This window comes from Coptis chinensis, chromosome 6 (genome assembly GCF_015680905.1).
Source record: "Coptis chinensis isolate HL-2020 chromosome 6, ASM1568090v1, whole genome shotgun sequence".
NCBI classification, from domain to species: Eukaryota; Viridiplantae; Streptophyta; class Magnoliopsida; order Ranunculales; family Ranunculaceae; genus Coptis; species Coptis chinensis.
This window is the reverse complement of record NC_141461.1, coordinates 25,246,534-25,261,517: the sequence shown is the minus strand read 5'-3', so window position 1 is coordinate 25,261,517 and position 14,984 is coordinate 25,246,534. Positions and strand designations below refer to the sequence as shown.

The window sequence follows — 14,984 nt, the reverse complement described above, 5'->3', positions numbered from 1 at the left end:
GCTCGCAATTTTGAATTTCGACGATGATGGTTAACCTGACAGTTTCCGTGACAAAATGGACAGGAGATGCTCATAAACAAGGTCGCTATCTAAATTAAAATGGAGAAAATAACGTAACAATAGACCCTTTATTGTAGCCTTGTAGGGCCCTTAGTTGCATTTCGTCATTTCGCCCATGAAATCCGCGTCAAGAATTCAGAATCACGACAAGAGGTTGGATCGTTTTCTATCAATGGTTACAATTTGTGGGATTCAATGCCGGCTTACGTAATCCAAGTACATTGTCCTCTTATAGTACATTACGTGTCTGTTTTAGAATAGCCTGTCAAATCCATATGCTGGCCCATTTGCTTGCCCGTACTTATATAGTTATATCGTCCAGGCCCAACCGCCCAAGTACAATAGTCCAACCCAAACTACTAACCTCAAGTCCACGTAAATACAAGCATTAGTTTCTGCTTACTGTATCTATATGTGTTGACTGGGGAATAGTACAAAATATCGCGATATATATTGAGATTTCATAGAAAGATAAATAAATATTGCGATATTAATTTAGATAAATACCAGTGTAAATATCGACAATATTTGTTGATATATCGCAATATTTCGACGATATGTCTTGTTGTCGATATTGTCGGAGATAATTGGTGCTGGTGATTGCAAACCGACGAAGAAAATAAGAAAAGGCTACTCCTACCCTCTCCCATGCGAGATTGCCAACCCACGAATTTTGATGGGTATATTAACTCTTGGAAGTGAATCGGTTGTTGATTGAATCAAAATAGGTTCTTTGACAGAGCTTCGACCCACAGACAGAAGAAAAGAGGGGAAGGATTTGCGCATTCTTTTAAGAAGGTAAGAAGGATAACTCTCACTTATTATTGCTCGTCTCTTGTTCAGTTTATTATAAAGAGATGGAGAGCATGTATTTATTCAAGTTTAAGTTACTAATAATACTATTTTTGATTCTTGATTCTTGATTCTTATTATGTTATGTTTCAAGTTGCTGTTTCTCATGATCGCAATGAAGGTGGTGGAGAACAATCTTTGTCTAAAATAGCAATCCATAAAGCAACTTTTTCGCTTCAGGACTCTGCTTCTATTAAAGCATCACCGCTTGTTCTTGGCTCCAAGGTAAAGATAGTTATTCTGTTTTCTTTTCACCATTGGATTATACAAAATTGTTAAACTGGTATTTTGTTTTGCTTGTATATATTGCTTGCAGGGTGAAAATACAAGGTGGGTAAATGTGGAACTTGAATACTGTAATGCATCTAATGAGGACTGGGTTGGAGTCTTTTCCCCTGTAAATTTCAAGTAATGCTATTTTCTAAACAACCTTATTTTAAGTTGTGATATATTGAGTTTGAGCACTATTTTCCGGTCTGCTGCTTCACTACACCAGAATTTGTGATTTGCGACGGTCAAAGTCCCTCTTGTTTCTGATTTGCTACGGTTTTTAGTGTCCCAGGTCCCCTCATTAATCGTCCTGTTGTTAATATTTGCGATGGTTAAGGACCGTCGTAAGTGGAATTATAAAAACAACTTGCATATCCGTCGCAAGGTCGTCACAAGAAGAAAGACGGACAAAACCGTCGTTTTTTAGAGAATTTTTTAAAAAAAAAAAATGTGCAGGCCAAATGACCTGCAACTGTTACAGTAGCTTATTCAAAGGAGATCCCCACCCTTATTTCACAATAGTTCACATACAAACTAGGCAGTTGGTCGCATACCAAATTTAAAAAACATATTGTAACTCTATTGTATAAATAGCATTACTTGCTAAGTGACTCATTCAATCAACAATTTAAATAAACAAATAAAAAAAATAAAAGAGTTGTTAACTAAACTTCAAAACAAACTATAGTCTTTAGCTTTCCATTACTTGCACCATATTCTCGATAAACCCTTGTGTAGCATATAAGGACCTGCAACGAAAAAAATTCTTTTAACAAGATATAACTTGATTATAAGATCTAAGGAGATATATTTAATAAACAAAAATTATTATCTAAGGACCACCATACAGAGTTCATCACATTTGAAGCCACGAAAAATTAGAATATAGTTATTCTTAGACGATTCTAAGCATGAAGTAAAACAGTCTTCTTCAGTTAAATACCACACACATAGCTGCGTACACCTTAACATGTATATATCATAACCTTATAAAATAATAAATTGACTAGTCCCTTGATAAATCTAAATTCGAATATACCGAGATACGAAAAGATGACTTTGATCGGTTGAACAATCAATCCCTTAGTCCAAGTGGTTGTGTAGGTACATGGTCAACCAAGTATTGGAAAACAATAAAAAATTAATATGTTATCCTTTTCCAGATTAATGAAGAATATGACATACTAAATTATGAGGAGAAGATCATCAAGGTAATTTTATAAAAACCAAGGACCTATCATATATCTTCCTAGATATAGTGTAAACTGAACTATAATTAAATGCCAAATTAAATGAATAACTTTTTGCTTGTCTTCCATATTAATTTCCCTAATTATTGTTTACTCATAGTCTAGATAACGGTCTTTAAACATCAAGATTGTAACGTTCAAACAAATCTTATTTCACAAAAAACTAAAATCAAACAATCATATGCTGAAATTCTAACATGCACAGAAACAAGAGAAGCACAAATTAACTAAACCCCAATTCAAAAAAACTAGAAACATTACCTTAGATATTGCTTGGATAATTAAAAGCCGAACCTTCATTTCCTATAAATAGAGCGAGATGTGTACAAAAAAGTACCTAATGGGCATAACACGTAAGACGTAATAAACTTGAAAATCCATCGATCTCGTTCAAACTCAACTAGAAAAAGAGAAGAAAGGATAAATAGTTATTAGTGTACCATTAATTAAGACACATTTCAATAATTCACTAACGTGTCTAAAGCTTAAATAACTTTCCCATGTCAACATACACTACAAAAATGGATCAGAAGCCAAAACTAAGCGTATATGAAAAAAGAAAGACAAGACGTGATCAAATTTGATAATCCATCCAACTCATTCAAACTTAACTTGAAAAGAAAAGATCAAGCAGCTAGTCAACCATTGAAACTTCCACATCTTAATCAATTTATTAACAAATCTTAAGCTTTAAATAAATGAAATTCCTATATCAACTTAAACCACAAGAATGGATCAGATCAGAAGCCTAAATACAAAACAAGCATATAGCTCCCAACATGCAAACTTTCTAAGCATACAATAAAAATAACATGCACGCACACACACACACAAATGTACAAAACAGTTTATGAGCCAAGGGATAAGACCTTTTATCAACTTCGCTAGTCATATAGCTTTACATTCTTTTGGGGAGTTCAACTCACAAATTGTGTAATGGTATCTTGACATCGATTGGTAATACTTCATGACAAGGTGGCAATAGAAATCCAACTAGACGTACGAAGGAACCCCCATCAGCCTTAGTATGTCTCTTAGTATTAATTACATAGACTATTTCACAAAAATAAAAACCCCCATCACCATTCAAACCTCCTTGGCTCCACCCAACCAAACAAATTTCAATTCAAACAATGAACGTAAGGAATTGCATGTAAATTAGAACGTAAGGAATTGCAGCAACAATTTTCTCATCCATTCACAAAAATAGGAACATAGTAACTTAGAATGTAGAAATTCATAATTATACCTTGTTCTTAGACATTGAATCCTTCACCATGCACGTACTCTAGAGAAAGGGTCAACATCCTTATTTAGAGAATCTGAAAGGTAGCAACCCAAGAATATTGTTTCCTTGACACTCACTCCTAACAAGCTCTTCACCATCTATTTGATCTAGACCCGATTCCCTTCTGCTCCTAAGAACCAGTTCAGTATGATGTCAGAGCATCCAAGCAAGAATTTCTTGAATTGTCAAAAGCATCATTCACGAGCAATGCAATTGAATTGCCCAATAATGTCCAAAATTTGGCATGGTGGAGGTGCTCCCTACTATTCCTGTCCTTACGGGGTAAAGAGCCGTTTGAATGAAAACAATAGATGCAAGATCAAGTTTCTGCATGCCTCACACTAGACTCTCACACACACGGGGAGTCGACTTCCCCTAAATTCGAGAAGAAAGGAGGAATTAAGGATAGGATTAGAGACTTTCTTTAGCTTTCACTCCTGACATTAACTTGGTTTGAATAGTAAGGACCGCATTGGAGATGCACTAAAGTTAAATAGTGTTCCTTGGCAAGGCAATAAAGTTTTAAGGAAGACATACCCAAATGTTACAATTGATAGATTGGTATACAGGTGTTCATGCCTCTAGCAAGGCAATCAAATATTTATAAGATATTATGAATTATCAAATCTAAGGTAGACAACAACTCCAACAATGATTATTATGAGGCCTATCAAAATAAAAAACGTAGCATCGATCAAAAAGAACAAAAATTGGTACTTTATAGTCTATATTAAAACTTAAAGTACCAATGCAAATGTATCATCGGATAAAATGAGAACTGCAATTCCAGAATTTGAACATAAGACCAGAACAGACATTAAGGCACAGTTAAACAAGCTTCATGAAAGATAACTAAATACACATGGTACTACATACCTAATGGTCGTAGAAGCGGGAACGACGCCTCCGACTACTGCCATAAGCAAACAAAAACACGAAATATATTAACTACATGAACGCGATGAGAAAATAAGTATATATTTAACCATCAAAACACTACCAACCTGCTATGACCAAAGCTCCCCCTAGAGGGCATACGTGAATTGAAAAACTCGACATCATTGTCATCAACTCTATACTCCGCAATATCTACAGCTATCACAGAACCCTCGTTAGAATTTGAAGGATCATGATGAAGTTTGAACAAGATGGAATCAATTGGGCAGTTGGGCTGTGAAAAGATCATGTGTGACACCATCCCTGTGAATATCACATTTTCATAGTTTATCACTTACCCACTACAAGTTCACACATAAATCAAATATCCAAATGTCTTAAAGCTTTACAACATCAGCCCTACCTTCCCATGTTTCAATATCAAGGATTAACATCTAATCAAACCAGTGGTTTCCCAATAAAATAACTAGCTTACAATCCGTGATGTTGAAATCCCCAATTTTAAAAACCTAGAAAATTGAAAACCCCCACTTCAATTAAACCAAAAAATGAAATTGAATTAACATAAAAAGGCATGCTTAGGCAAAGAGAAAAGAAGGGGATGGAGGGAAACCTGACATCCCTCAATCTCTTTAATCCAAAATATGTGAAAGATGCCTGAATGAAGTCGTGCAAACAAGAAGGAAACAAATCAGTATCTAATAGTAGGAAGTAAAGAGAATAAAAGAAAAGGTGGAGTGAGTTCGAGGAAGAAGAAGCACATACCAGGATTGGATTACTCTGGCCCTTCTTGAGTGAATCTGTTTTGTTTCCCCATAATCACTAAAGAGATTGTTTTAAAAGTTTCAGAAAAATCTCTTAGCAAGACAAGGGTTTCTAGAGCTGGACAAATTGAAGAAGGAAAAATATTAGTTTCGAAGGCAAATAGGGTTCAATTGAATGGCAACGACATGAAATAAGATTAGAGATATTTTTGTCCGTCCTAGATTTAGGACAAAAGAATAAGTCGTCTATTATTCGAGCTAAAGCCTCGCGACGGGTTTTTTCATGTTTGGGACTCAAAAGCCCGTCCTAAATTTAAGACAAGCAATACTCGTCTCAACAGGTCGTCCTATTTCAACAAATCTGGTGTAGTGCTTGTTTCTTTATTTATTTTTTTGCAAAACGCAAGTTTGGTTTATTAAGTTTATCTAAAATATACATCATGCCTTAGGCATAATTTCTAAGACGAATTACAATTTCATTTGAGAAAGGAGATGCAAACACCATTAGGCTATCCTCGCTCGAGCATGTATATATGTTAGTGCATCAGCCACCATGTTAGGTTGTTAGCTTGTCCAGATATCGTGATTTCAAAACCGTCAAAGTGTGTTGATCACCGATTAATTTGTGTGCCATTACACCGCTTAGCTTGCAACAAGTCGGTCTGCACGACTGCACCACCAGATAATTTGTCTGCATCTATTTTGAGCCTTTAAGAATGGCTAACATCTCAACTCTGTCAGAAACAAGTTAGTGAAGGACCCATGTACGCAGCCAAAACATTACCAACATAACTTTTATAACACCTTCATGGCCTATAGATCTTGAAATCAGAGATCCTTCCTTTTTAAGAGTTATTTATTCCTCATTCGATGCTCCCAATGATGTCACAATCTTGTTTTAAGGAGCTACTATGTACAAGATTCTACCAATTTTAATTGCTGCTATTCTGTTACGCGCATTGTCTTCAAACTTTGTGGATAGACCTACCAGTTTAATATTCATTTCTCTAATAATAAGTTCAACAACAAGAGCATGGGTTCTTGAGGAGCTTGTCAAGATTCTATTATCCCTTTGGTCCTAGATCAATTCACAGTTAATATATGACCCTATCTTTGTTTTTGCTTGTAATGAAAACAGAAATTGAGTAACACTTTGCACATTTATCCATTTCAGGTTACTATTTCATACATTGATTTGTAGTAGTGGAGTTGGCTTCTGATTCTCTTGGGGGAGTTGGCATCTGATTCTCTTGAGGTAAAACTTCTACCCATTATGTATTAGTCTATTAGATCATTTAAAAGAAGAATGCTATGCATTTTTATTCATTAATTTGCATAGATTGGTTAATAAGCTTACTATTGGTTTTGGACTACGGGAAAACTATTTATGGATTGTAATAAAAATGAACTGCCTATAGAATGAACTAACGTACGTACTGTTAAGTAGATTGCAAGCATTGCCAATTAATGACAACTTAATTCAGTCACACAATCTTATAGTTAGCAGTCCAAGTACTAAAATCTTGTTAAGATAACAAAACTAGTTATGTTCCTTTTATATTAGTTAAGAAGTTGTTGGAACTCATATTAATAAAGAAGTTGTTGACTCAGATGTCCAACCCCCACTTCTATTTCTATTGCTAGTTCCCTCAGGCAGAGAGGTCGCCTAATAAAAAATGACAAGCATACAATACACACCGTAGGCAGAGTCCCTTTCTTTGAATTCCTCGCCTAGAGCTAAAGCTATCGAGAGGGAGATGTAGGCCGAGACTAGAGTCCGAACCTTCACTTTCACCTGAAACTTCGATCTGTCATATAAGGGCCCTATAAAATCATCTCTAGATACTTCAGTAAATCCCGCCTTGCCTTGCATGATTCCCTAAGTTGTGGATAACAGTTTGGTCGCCGTTTGCGAATGAAATTCTGGAATTTTTGAATTTGAAAGGGCAACACGGGGCAGAGGTTTGGACTTTGAGTTCTACATGTGAGTAGTGTGAAGGTGTGGTGTATATATATGCGAAGTGTGGTATCTCTGGTTGGAACTAATAGAGGTGTATAACAATAATATAAGTGGAAATAATGTATATGTTGTTTTCATTTTAATTATTGTATATAATTTATAGTATTCTTTTGATTCGAGGATTGGTTACTTGACTTAACTGGCATTGGTCGAGATGGTTAAGTAGCTGGTTCTATGAATCAATATATATTTGAGTAGTTAGGTACTTGGGTTTACGAGGTATGAGGTTTTAATATATGATATGAAAGTATATTATATGATTTTCAGGTTATGACAGGTTTTAAATTTATAAAATGTTGAAAATACAAAGGAAACTCTGCCGATTTTTTTTTAGAATGTGATGTTAAGTGGTGGTTTTATATTTGAGTTATGTACATCATAAGATATTTTGTATTCTTGAAGTCATCTAGAAGAGGATTGTACCCATCTTTGGTCCTTGTCTTTGAGGGTAGAGCAAACTCTTCCATGAACTTATATGTACCAAGCTACATCCAAAGGGGTAGATGTGAACATATTATAGTAATTGAGATGAAATTTTTACTGAGGGCCTTAAAGCAATTGTTAGACAACAATTTAAAAAACTTTAGCAATACAAGTATGTTCTTAGTGGTTCCTTGTTTTTCTATTTTGCAGCATAAAAACTTAGTTGTTGCACTCTAGGTATGTCGTGTTGTCTTAGTAGTTTGTTCTTCTCCACTTTGGGTTGTTGCACACTAGGTACATCGTGTTTTTTTTCCCCAGTAAATATCAATTTTTCTAGTATTATGAGTAAGAAACTCGAGCATTTATTAGTAAGAATAATTCAAATAACCTGTTCATTGTTGGTGCAGTAGTGGAGTTTGATTTGTAGTAGTAGAGTTGGCTTCTGATTCTCTTGAGGTAAAACTTCTACCCATTTCGTATACTAGTTTTATTTGTTGCTTGTTATTTTTTGCAACAACTGAAATTGTGGGTGTTTGTATGCATATAAGGGATATGTTTTGGTTGTGTGCCATGGTAAAGTTATTTGGTTTGTATATTAGGTAGTGCTAGGATTTATTCTTGGTTTAATTATCAAGTGTGCAAGTTATATGTTTTTTATATTTTATTTGCGCATGACTTTAAATTAATTTGAATGGCTAATGTAATTTAACTTAGTATTCAGATTCTATGGATGAACTGATAATTATAGAATTTATGTTTGTCTTTGTGTTGATTTTTTTTTTTTTTTTTTTTTTTTTTTTATATATATATATGAGTATTTTAGGTATAATACAGGTGGTCAAAAAGTTGAATAAACAAAGAAAACTCTGTCAAAATATTTTTAGCTCTTTTATTTTATAAACAAGCAAGTTAGTGTTAAAAATATAATGCAATGGTAAAATTGTCTAAATGATTTATACCGTTATTTCTAAGTACATGAAAGATATGATTAGCATTGGTTGAGGCATGAATATTAGAATTAGATGTAGGAAAAGTGCCCGACACAGTTAAGACAACATTAGAATATCAATAAAAGTACACATTTAGCATTGGAATATTCTTGATATCACTCAAAGTACAGTTTGGTTCCGAACCGCGGTGCACCTACGGGTGATCTGAGAGTTCCTACTTGTTTAAAGATTGGTTAATTCCAATCACAAGCCCGGATGCCGGTTTCAAACTTGACTGTAATTGTTTGATATTGTTAATATTTGGATGTTTGACTATTAGAATTAAATGTAGAAAAAGTGTCAAACACAGTTAATGCAACATTGGAATTTGAGTTATAGGACCACGTACTTGATCCATGTATTTTTAAATAGGAATCATCAAATTTATGCATGTTTTGGTTTGATGTATATATTAAATTATTCTCGTTTATGATAAATGAGGATAGAAATGCCAAAGGGATTTGATATCGGGTGGGACCACGCTATCCGTATCCCTGGAAATAAAAATGGGGCACAGTGCAAATACTGTGATAAGATTTTAGCTGGAGGTGGCATTACAAGGCTGAAAGTACATCTTGGCGGAGGAAACAAAAATGTTGAGAAATGTTTGAAGTGTGGAAAGGAAATTAGAGACATGTTCCGACAAATAATTGAGTCCGGAATTGAGAAGAGAAATGGAAAAAACATAGCTCAAGAACATTATAGAGCTGCCATGCATGCACACCCTCCTGGAGAACACTCAAACGAGGATGACAACGAGTTCGAGATGGTTCAGCAACAATCTAGAGATGAGTACCAGAGGTTCTGTGAGACGGGCTCGTGGGATAGGAGGGGTCCAACTAGAGAGAACTCCAATGTTCCAAGCCTGAAGCTCTCGCATGAAGGCAAAGGTCTTATGTCTTTCTTCTCCCGCTCGAAGAGCACTAGGCATCCCGAGAGCTTATTGATGTTGATTCGAGAAGGCCCGATGTTAATCAACTATCTCGTACACCGATGACGCCGAGCCGTAAAGTCAAAAGTCGGATGTTTAGAACAACTAGATTTGTACTTTGGGGAAACTTGTCTCCAAATGCAATGGCCAACAACCCGTATTACAAGCCGATGTTCGATGAGGCATGTCGTCGGGTCTTGGAGTGACCCTCCTTCAACCTATCAATTACTAAATTCAGAGTTGCGAAGCTTAAGGCGAGTGCAAATTGTATATTGACCATATGAAAATAAAATGGTCTACATATATGGTGTCACTGTTATGTGTGATTCCTGGACTGGTCTAACGCGATAGTGCTTGATGAACTTCATGGTGTATTGTGATGGGCTCATGACTTTTGATTCGTCCATTGATCTATCGAAACACAAGAAAGATTACCGCCACTTACTGAAACACATGAGACGTGTTGTTGACAAGGTTGGCAAGGAGAATGTTGTTTAGATTGTAACGGACAACGGGGCGAATTTTAAGAAAGCTGGAGAGATGCTTGATAACCGTAAAAAACAATAAAATCCTAAATATTAATGCTACAAGAACACTAATACGTAATCCTACCGTTCTTACGTTTAGATCAATTATTCTTACTCTCAAAACATAATCATGCAATACAACGAGTAAGGATTCGTTCCACTCTTAAACCTTCAAGACTTAAATAGAATTCAATTTATCAAACACAATGAACAGTGAGAGTGATGTGTTATATGAAATATCTATTCTATGATTATACTACCATTTCTCAATGAAATTAAACAAGTCATGGAATAAAGATTTGAACTTTGCTTATTTAAACTCAATTGGAAATCTAATCGTGCAAGAATTAATTAAAACTAATAATAACAAGTAAATGGATCTAGATTATGAAGAACTAATTATTTTATTTATCTAATGAAATCAATAACAATAATGTAATACTGAATTTAAAGCAAGAATAAAAACTAATTAAAATGAAGTCTAAATCTAGATCTAGATCTAAAAACTAATCTAGATCTATCTTTTTCTAACCCTAAACTCCATTAACATTAGCTTCCTAACCTAACTGCCATTAACAAAGAGTGAAGCTTTTGTTTTTATACATCCAGATCCAAAAATCGTGCATGGGCTTGGAGCCATGTTTTGGGCCAGAGAATCAGGCCCAAAACCCAATTCTTTTCGATCAAAAGGCCTCTTCAGTTTGTAGTTCCTTCAACAGACTTTTCGTCCACTTCTGCTCCTCTGATTGGGTCAAAGCTTGGACCATTGGAAAGCTCTTTCCGAGCCGGTCGTTTTGACATAAGGTAGGCCCAATTCGAGGTCTGAGTCTAAAGATATGGTCTTCGGAAGTTCTGTTGACTTTGTGCATTGTTTACGCTTTGCGTGGACTTTGACTATTCATCTTTTGACCAGGGCTTTACAAAGGCTTGGTCTTCTTGAATCTTGGCCTTTAATCACCTAACTCCTTAGTAACCAACCATTGCTCCTTTATCTCATCAAAGTGGCACATTCACTGCACATAATTGACTTTGAAGCACGAAATACATAAAAACACGTGTCGGTCTTAACTCTTTACTTATTACTCACATAATTGGTCTAAAAGTATGATTTTTAAGGGGTTAAAACTACAGTTTTGGGCTCTTATCAAACCACCCCAAACAGCAGCATTTTGCTTGTCCTCAAGCAAAGATGAGAAATTAGAATAAGTGACCAAAATGGAGTTCTAACTACTCTGTTTGAGTCGCGATTGCATTGACCATATCACAACAAGGCCTTAAACCACTAGGAATTCCCTAGTGGACGAGTTATAACCTCGTGAGAGTTTTCTAGTGAAGGTACTCACAAACTTCATCTATACTACAACGACTAAGAAATAAAACTATTGTTTCCTCATTCATGTCTCAACTATCTATACATCTCACTAGCAATTGAATCTGAGAATAATCATGTCGAAAACTAAGCTAATATATGCATAATAATCAATCATCTCTACTTAATAAACATATATACAATGAGTAATGCTATGAAATTCTTAGCAGTCCGTTTCTGAAAACTTCGGAATAAGCGTCCTTAAGTAGGTCCTCACATAAAAGTCAAGACAAAATCACTCTGATTTTTCCTCCAAGTTTTCAAGCTACTCCAGGTGTGCGTTGGGCACACTTTACCTTACAATCTCAATGACACACAAGGAAGCCGAGAGTCGATCAAACACAACTGCCACTTACTATCACACTAACCTATTCCTAATTGAGCTAGAGGTCTTTATTAGGTGTTCTTGGGGATTAGGAGATGGTTTAAGAAGGAAGGAAATGGATATACAAAAGGACAAGTCCGATATAATAGAGTCTTCATATTATATAACTTAGAAAACCTTGTTATTTTCTTTTGCTTCTATACTTTGTTTCCATCCTTAGCCATATTTTTCTTTTTCTTTTCTTTGGCTTTTGATTCCCTTTTATTCTATTTTTTTGGTTTTTATTTATTTCTATTTTTTTTTTCTTTTCTTTGGATGGAAACTTCTTTTCTTTTTGGAAGCAACTAACTAATTTTTGTTTTGTTTACAGGTTTTTCTCTTCTTCTTTCTTCACTCATTCTATTCTCGGACTTATTCTAGATTGGGTAGGTTGATTTTTTTTATTTTTTATTTTGTTTTGTTTTTTGTAACAGGGTAAAAGAATTGTGGTTTATGGAAGGCTAAAAAGAAAGGCTCGATTAGGCGACTAATTAAAAAATATACTTAGGTTTGAATTTTTTGGCTATATCGATCCAAAGAGGGCCTAAATTCTCAGGATATGGCATAGTGATCAAGCAAGTGGGCGTGTGATTTCTCTATCCGGATTTTACTTCTCCCTTGTGTCATTTCTCAAATATTTAAACTCATATAAGGCTTTTAGGCTATATTCTCACGGGATTTGTAGAATAAGTACTCTAGCCTAGATTTGAAAACTTAATGCTAACAATCATAGATACTCATGTAATATATTTATAGATAGATGCAAAGATTATTACCTACATATTAACCTAAGTTTCTAACAATTATTACGATGCAAAAGCTTCATTGAGACTTCTAGATTGTTAAGAGCATAGAGAAAAAAACAATACCAATATTCCTAAGTGTATAGCATAAACTTATTTATTTATATTTTTTGAAATTTTTAACTTGAAAACAAATGCATATTATACATATCTATATCCTAACAGGATGCCTTAATTACCGTGTTTCTATGCCCCCCCCCAAGAAAGAATGCTTTGTCTTCAAAGCATTTAAATAAAGAGGGTAGAAAAATACCATGGAAATCGTTGAAATTCGGAACATCTGCAAAACAAGGTTAGAATATACTAATATAGGAAATAAAAAAGCGAATGACTATAATAAGAGTTCCACCCATTATGGGGTTAACAGAATTAAATTGCTTGGGACATAAGCGGACACTAACTGAAACTAAAAACTTACCTCCACTCCGGTGTTTACTTTCGTCATCCTCCTCTTCTATAAAGAAGTGAGGTTCCTTTGCATCCCCGCCATGCCATTATAATTTGCCAAGCTTGCCGCCATTTATCATCTACGGATCCTAACACATAAAAGCCCACTTGGTGGGATGGGGTGTAGGTGCAACCCGATGAGGTTGTATCCTCCACCCTTGCCAAGTCATTACGCGGAAAGATCGAATAATAGAATTGGTGGGTCTCACAATGTCGACCCCAACCTAGTCCGTGAAACGGGCACAAAAAGCGAGGAAAGAAACATAGTATAATACGGCAAACTAATATAGACATAAGAAGATACTTATGCCTCATGCTATGGGCTCGTGCTAAACTAGACATTAAAAGGTCTTAGGAAGGTCATATAGCGGCGTTCCTCGGCTAAAGCAAGGAAAACATCGCAAAGTGGCATCATTCGAAAGAAAAATGCCACTCCCAATATGTTTAGCATGATAAAGAACATTACCGTATCACATTAAGGGACAAGCTACCAAAGGGCTACGTTATATGTCCCTTGGTCCTCTACCGTGCGGACCCATAAGCCTCATGCAAAAGTCATAAGTGTAGACATACATACTATCTACCCATAGCACCATGGGTCTTGTATTTCAGCCGGGCATGGCAAGTCCAAGAACAAATGCTTGCAAGAACCATAAGCGGTTCCCGGCTTCGTGTGTGATCACCTCGAAGCACCATAAGTAGTGCTTTGAAACAAATCTTCGAAAGATTGTTCGGATCAATGTAGGAGATGTCATCTCAAAATTACGCTCTGGAATAGCCGTGAATGATCACGGAAACTACGTAGAAAACTGGAATTTTTTTTTGGTCCACGGAAGTCGGAAGCGGCCCAGCCAACTAGAAGCGCGAGTTAAGCTCTGTGTATTTAAATTCCAGTGTTTGAGCGCAAGTCGCGCTTGGTATGAGAACTCTAGGTCCGATGAATCGAGTCGGTCGCTCTAGGTCCGATGATCGGAGGCGAGTCGCGTCTCGACAAAATTCTTCAAAGAAAGGTAAAAGGCAGGTAGCTCTGACAAAGCGCAGAGCCTTGGCCAAAGTAATTAAACCGGAGTTTAGAGCAAAAAGAAGGTAAAACTTGGAGTGGAAAACGTTTTTTTTTTTTTTACAGGGCGAGGTGGGGGTAAGAATAGGAAGTTTAGTGATCAAGCATGGAAAAACCAAACACCCCTTACCCCAAACAAATTTTTGAAAACGGGTTTGTAAAATTTGTTTTAAAAAACGTAAGGTCTTTTAAAGTCAGATTCCCTAGACTTAAAGTGATATATATGTATTTACATGCGGTTTCCATATATCAATAATCTAAAAAAGTTGTGGGTCTTTCCACAAATAATTAACATGGAATGCACCATCAAACAAATTAAGCACCAAGATTTCCTATGGCGTAGCTTAGTGGAATGAGAGTAAAGCCTTATAGATCTAAAACCCTAATCGAGCATCTGGTTTCTTCTTTGTCCTCCTACGAAGGGAATGCCAAATGTAAATGAACATGAGAAAATTGATGATTGTGGAAGATCATTAGGATGTGGATAATTTTGAGAAGGGAAAAATGGAAAAAATGAAAAAGTGTCCGGTGGCTTGTCCTTGGGTGTTACTTCTTCACTAGTTGGTTTTAGATAGTTATGAAGCATAGGAGAAACACCAAGGTCAAGTACAAACTCAATGGTTCTTTTGAAAAGGTAGAGGGCGAGGAACATTAAGTGATGGAAGGTGAA

At 35.7% G+C, this 14,984-nt stretch overlaps 1 long non-coding RNA gene across 1 annotated transcript; it reads left to right on the top strand.

Moving 5' to 3' along the window:
• Positions 1-1,005: 1,005 nt before the first annotated feature.
• LOC147492302 (uncharacterized) lies at positions 1,006-6,647 on the top strand. The gene is made up of 3 exons (XR_015198859.1): positions 1,006-1,137; positions 1,229-1,320; positions 6,556-6,647. It is a non-coding gene; the product is annotated as an uncharacterized LOC147492302 (long non-coding RNA).
• Positions 6,648-14,984: the final 8,337 nt, after the last annotated feature.